This window comes from Ahaetulla prasina, chromosome 1, assembly GCF_028640845.1.
Source record: "Ahaetulla prasina isolate Xishuangbanna chromosome 1, ASM2864084v1, whole genome shotgun sequence".
NCBI classification, from domain to species: Eukaryota; Metazoa; Chordata; class Lepidosauria; order Squamata; family Colubridae; genus Ahaetulla; species Ahaetulla prasina.
Window position 1 is genome coordinate 63536326 of NC_080539.1, and position 6000 is coordinate 63542325.

The following is a 6000-nucleotide window of genomic DNA, read 5'->3' on the forward strand; positions in this document are numbered from 1 at the left end:
TTTACATTGCTTACAGTGATTTGTGTCATTTGTGTAATGATAGCATTACTTGTTGATGTAAATTGCTACATGTGACCTAGTTTTTGATTTAACAGACATTTGGAGATCTCAGACTTCCATTCCCCAAATGTCCATTTAATTAAGTTTTCATTGCATTTGAAATTACTAAATTATGTGCATTCAAGCATCCACCAATATACAATTCTACAAGTTATTTTGACATTTTAAGGTTCCCCACATACTTTATCCATCACAGAAAAAACTCCCTATTGAATCCAGAAAGGGAGAACATCTCAATTGGGTGTCATGCTCTGGGGAAGCTTCAGCCTTCCCCAGAGCCTGATTCTTGTATCTTGTCTTTGTTTTGTTTTTCAATAATGCACTGTAACACTTTCTAACTGTGATACAGCATAGCCTAAAAATATTCAGTATGAACAAAAAGCTAGGTTTTAGGAGGTTATAAGTCCCTTAAGAAGATGCTACCTCCTTTCCCTTAGCAACACAGACTAGTGGTAACAATCACACAGTTAAAAGAAAAGCAATTGCAGCAATTGGAAGAATGGAATTAATTCCTAGCACAGGAAGTCCACTGTTGGGCCAGAACATTGGTCGCTAAGCGATGCAGTTGTTAAGTAAATCATGGCCGATTTATGACCTTTTTGCTGCAGTTGTAAAGGGAATGTGACTTTCTTCATTGACTTAGCTTGTTGGAAGCCCCCTTCCCCCCGAAATTCACAAATGGTGATCACATGACCTTGGAATGCTGCCATGGTTGTAAATGCAAGAAGCAGTCTTCAGTCACTTTTTTCAGTGCTGTTGTAACTTTGAACAGTCATTGGACAAATTGGTCGCAAATCAAGGTAGGACAAAATTTGCTTGATGAAAAACTGAAATTGACAAGTATAATATTAATGATGTCTATAAGAAAATAGGTAGCATCTAAAAAAAACCAATCCAGTACTTTTCTCACATCTCTTAATGCTAGCCCATTGGCATTTTAATATTCCTTTACTGAATAGTCCCCTTTTAAGGAGATGTTTATCTCCTGAAAATGAATTTTATAGTTTGGCCATTATTTATTTAATTTATATCCTACCTTGTGGCTGACAAATGGCATTTGAGGCAGGCATTGGTAACAAAAGAATCAATAGTAACACCATTAACATTAATAGAACTTACAGAAACAGGCTGGATTTACACAATTTGACAACATACCATCTTTTAAAGTCTGCAATATTTTAAACAAGTGGAATTCTTAAGAAGGTGATTTTTCCTCATTTTGTAAAGATACAAAGCCCCCCCCTTCTTGGTTGATTTATGAATTTTGTTGCCATATTGCAGTTTCCTTAGATTGGTTATTCATCATTTTCATATACTTTATCTGGGTTTGGCTTAGAATGTGGAGGGGAAAACCCAAATTGCAACTTATTCTACAAGCCATGGTTAAACAAATCATTGTTTGTATCAATACAACTTTAGTTATTGTTTGGTTTAAACATGTTGATATAGTTCTTGAGCTACATGTGTATCCTGGTTCAAACTCATCCATGATTAGTTATTTAGATACTCAGGAGAATACTACATATTCTATTCTATTCTATTCTATTCTATTCTATTCTATTCTATTCTATTCTATTCTATTCCATTCCATTCCATTCCATTCCATTACATTACATTACATTAATATATATATATATAACCTACCTACATACCTACCTACATACATATATATATATATATATATATATATATATATATATATATATATATATATATATATATATAGGTAAAGGTTCCCCTCGCACATACATGCTAGTTGTTGCCGACTCTAGGAGGCAGTGCTCATCTCCGTTTCAAAGCCGAAGAGCCAGCGCTGTCCAAAGACATCTCCGTGGTCATGTGGCCACCATGACTCAACGCCAAAGGTGCACGGAACACTGTTATCTTCCCACCAAGGTGGTCCCTATTTTTTCTACTTGCATTTTTACGTGCTTTCGAAACTGCTAGGTCGGCAGAAGCTGGAAACTGGGACAAGCTGGGACACGGCAGCACTAGGGAGTTGAACCACTGAGCTGCCGACCTTTCGATCGACAAGCTCAACATCCTAGCCCCTGAGCCCCTGCGTCCCTTATAAAATATATATATATATATGTATGTTTTCATAGGTTTTCACGGGTATATGTATGCAGGTTTGGGTATGTTTGGGTCTTTTCCCGTGTAAGATTGGAAGTAATTAGGCAATGTTTCGATGAGATCTCACTCATCATCTTCAGGCTTTGGCTTTGTTCTTATGTGAGCAAATTTTATGTTAAAATCCACACTTTGCTCACATAAGAATAAAGCCAAAGCCTGAAGATGATGAGTGAGATCTCATCGAAACGTTGCCTAAATACTTCCAATCTTACATGGGAAAAGACCCAAACATGCCAAAGCCTGAAGATGATGAGTGAGATCTCATCGAAACGTTGCCTAAATACTTCCAATCTTACATGGGAAAAGACCCAAACATGCCAAAACCTGCATATATATATATGTAGGTCTTTGGTTATTCGGGTATTCTCCCGCATAAAATTGAAAGTGTCTTGGCGACGTTTTGACGAAGTCTCATTCGTCATCTTCAGGCTGGTGTTTACAGCTTCGTGCTTCTAGGAGCAATGTAAACACCACCCTGAAGATGACGAATGAGACTTCGTCAAAATGTCGCCAAGACACTTTCAATTTTACGCGGGAGAAAACCCGAATAACCAAAGACCTACATACATACAAGCACTCACGAAAACCTGAGAAAACACAGTTTTTGCAATGGATTTGGCTGGATAATTCTTCAATTCAGATTATGTTTGTAGCCCCTAGATGTCAGTATACACAAATCTAAAATACTGCATATGTTCAGAAACAATGCTGTTAAATTCTAGGAATTAAAAACATTTTGTATTTTTTTCGGGGTGGTGGTGGGTGGGACAGCAGTGGTGTTATCTGTAAGCATAACTGATTTTACAGCTTTAACTTATACCTCTTTGGCCTATTACTAACTGCTGGACTGTCTGAAAGTCGAGGGAATCAGGATTATTCCTTTGTCTCCTTGCAGATCCTGCCTGTGCTTGCTTTGGATATGAGAAAATAAATCCAAACAGATCTGGCAGCATGAGGTAAAAAGAGCAGAGTTAGACACTTTTAAATAAATAGAAGGGTTACTTGTGTGCTATTGGATTTTGATATTGGAAAAAACAGTCTGGAAGCATGGCAAATAGGAGTGTAGAATTTATATCAAGATATAATTTTTGGACATTATTAGCTGTGGTTATAAGACATGGGGCCATCCCACGCTTGTATCTAACCGAGGTCCAAACAGACCTCAGCAACCAATTTATTCTGCCATGTACCTATGACACTGCATGTTTCATGGCAAAAACAGTTGTAAAATTAGGTGTGACTCACTTAGCCACCACCTTATGTAAACAAGCCCCATTTCTCGGTGGATCGCATACTTTTCTCACTAATTAAAGTGGGTTTAGTGGTCTTTCAGAAGTGTGCCAAATCCAGTGTCAAATAAGTCTACCAAACAGCTGATTGTCAAGCTGGAAGAACTGCCCAATATTAGTCTTTCCCTTTTTATTGGACTGCCCTCCCATTGCTGCTAATTGGTGTGTCAATGCTTAATTTAGGATTTACAGGATGAATACAAAGAACAAGAATTTAAGAGAGATATCAGCACAATAACAAACTTTGAAGAAAGTATATTAAGAAATTGTCCCCAAATGTAGTCACAGTACCGAGGGGCTCATCCTTAATCTGCTAGATAAACTCAAAAAGCAGGATAGTCTCTGGAATTCTTTTTTAAAAAATAACGTCATTAAAAGTTTTAATTACAATAGTAAAAAATAATAGAAACTAAGAAAGAAAAGAAAAAAGTGCAGGAAAATAAGAAAAAATAGGAAAAAAACTTAAGAAAGCAACTTTCACCTTCATCACAAGTATGAACAATTTCACTATCTTTTTACCTTCTCTTAATTAACTGATAAAAAGCTCTTAATCCCATAATTCATCTCTTGACTGAATCCAATAATAATGTCTTCTCCAATCCAGGTGTCAGCGAAAAGTCCAAACAGAACTCTAATGTTATTTAACAAATATAAAACTCAGCATTCTACATGTCAACTTTTAACTGTAGGCAAATCCATATTTAGAAGATGTAAAGTGGTTCCAGAATCCTAGCATGAACAAAAGACAAGAATTTTACATGACAAAAGAGAGATTCTTTCTTTGTTCATGTCAGAAGCATCTGCAAATTATAGACTTATAACATTCAACACTGAACTAATAAAAGATGTAAAATGCAATAATAAAAGAAATATAGCATGTGTAAAAAGTATGTAAAATAAATAGGATTAAAACTAAATGATATTTGCCCAGTTTTTGGACATATCTACAGCATTTTTTCTTGACAGCAAGAGGTCTTCCTCCGTACATTTTAAGCAGTATTGCATCCACAATAGCATATGTGAGATGACTTCTTCTTCTCCACATTCACACAGAATATCTTCTATAGGGAAGCCCCATTTTTTTAGATTGTCCTTTGGCTATGTAGCCAACTTTAAAAACCGCTACAAAAATATATGCCATCAAATAAAGACTGAATGCACCAATTACCACATCAAACAAGAAGACGACCTTCTGTGCACAAAATCCAATTGCGCTTTCTATAATTTTGTAAACAACAAACTTAAAGACTCGAGATCCATCCCACCCCTAAAAGGATCTAACGGTAAAGAATGTAATGATGAAACAGTTAAAGCAAACCTCTTTAACACATTCTTCGGCTCAGTCTTTGTTAACAGTAATGGCTCATACCCAAAATTCCAACAATGATTACAACGATCTAACACAAATAGATTTCACAGTAGATAATGTTGAAAAGGCCCTTCGCAGACTGAAACCATCTCTATCTATTGGACCTGATGGTCTATGTGCATACTTCTTAAAAAAGCTTTCCACTGTTATAGCAAAATCCCTAAGCATTATCTTTGAAAAATCTTTCAGGACCAGCTCCCTTCCCAAACTATGATCACTAGCCACGGTCATCCCTGTCTTCAAAAAGGAGACCCCAGCCTAATTGAAAATTACAGACCAATTTCTTTATGCTGCGTCACCTGCAATGTAATGGAATCAATCATCAACCAATCCATCACCCTCCACCTTGAAACAAACAACCTACTCTCTAATAAACAATTTGGTTTCAGAAAAAAATTATCCTGTAATTTACAACTTCTTCACTGCAAAAACATATGGACTACAAATCTTGATCAGGGCAAAGCAATAGATGCAATTTACATAGACTTCTGTAAAGCTTTTGACTCAGTGGTACATGACAAACTTCTTCTAAAACTGAAATCCTACGGCATCTCCGGACCCCTCCACAATTGGATAACAGCGTTCCTGTCAAACAGACAACAAGTGGTCAAAATAGGCAGTGCCCTATCAAATCCTGCTCCTGTCAATAGCGGTGTCTTCCAAGGCAGCGTTCTAGGACCAAAACTCTTAATATTATACATTAATGACCTCTGTGACCATATTACAAGTAATTGTGTTCTCTTCACCGATGATGTTAAAATATTTAACACTACCAATAATACGGCTACCCTTCAAAAAGACCTTGACTTTGTGTCGGAATGGTCAAAAATTTGGCAACTCCAAATCTCAACCAGCAAATGCTCTGTCTTACACATTGGAAAAAAGAATCAGAACACTAAATACAAGCTTGATGGACATTACCTTGTAGATGACCCTCACCCCGTCAAAGACCTTGGAGTTTTCATATCAAACGATCTACGTGCCAAAGCCCACTGCAACTACATTGCCAAAAAGGCTTTAAGAGTTGTAAACTTAATCTTGCGTAGCTTCTTCTCCAGAAAGATTACACTATTAACCAGAGCATACAAAACATTTGCTAGACCAATTCTTGAATACAGCTCGCCTGTCTGGAACCCACACCTCATTTCG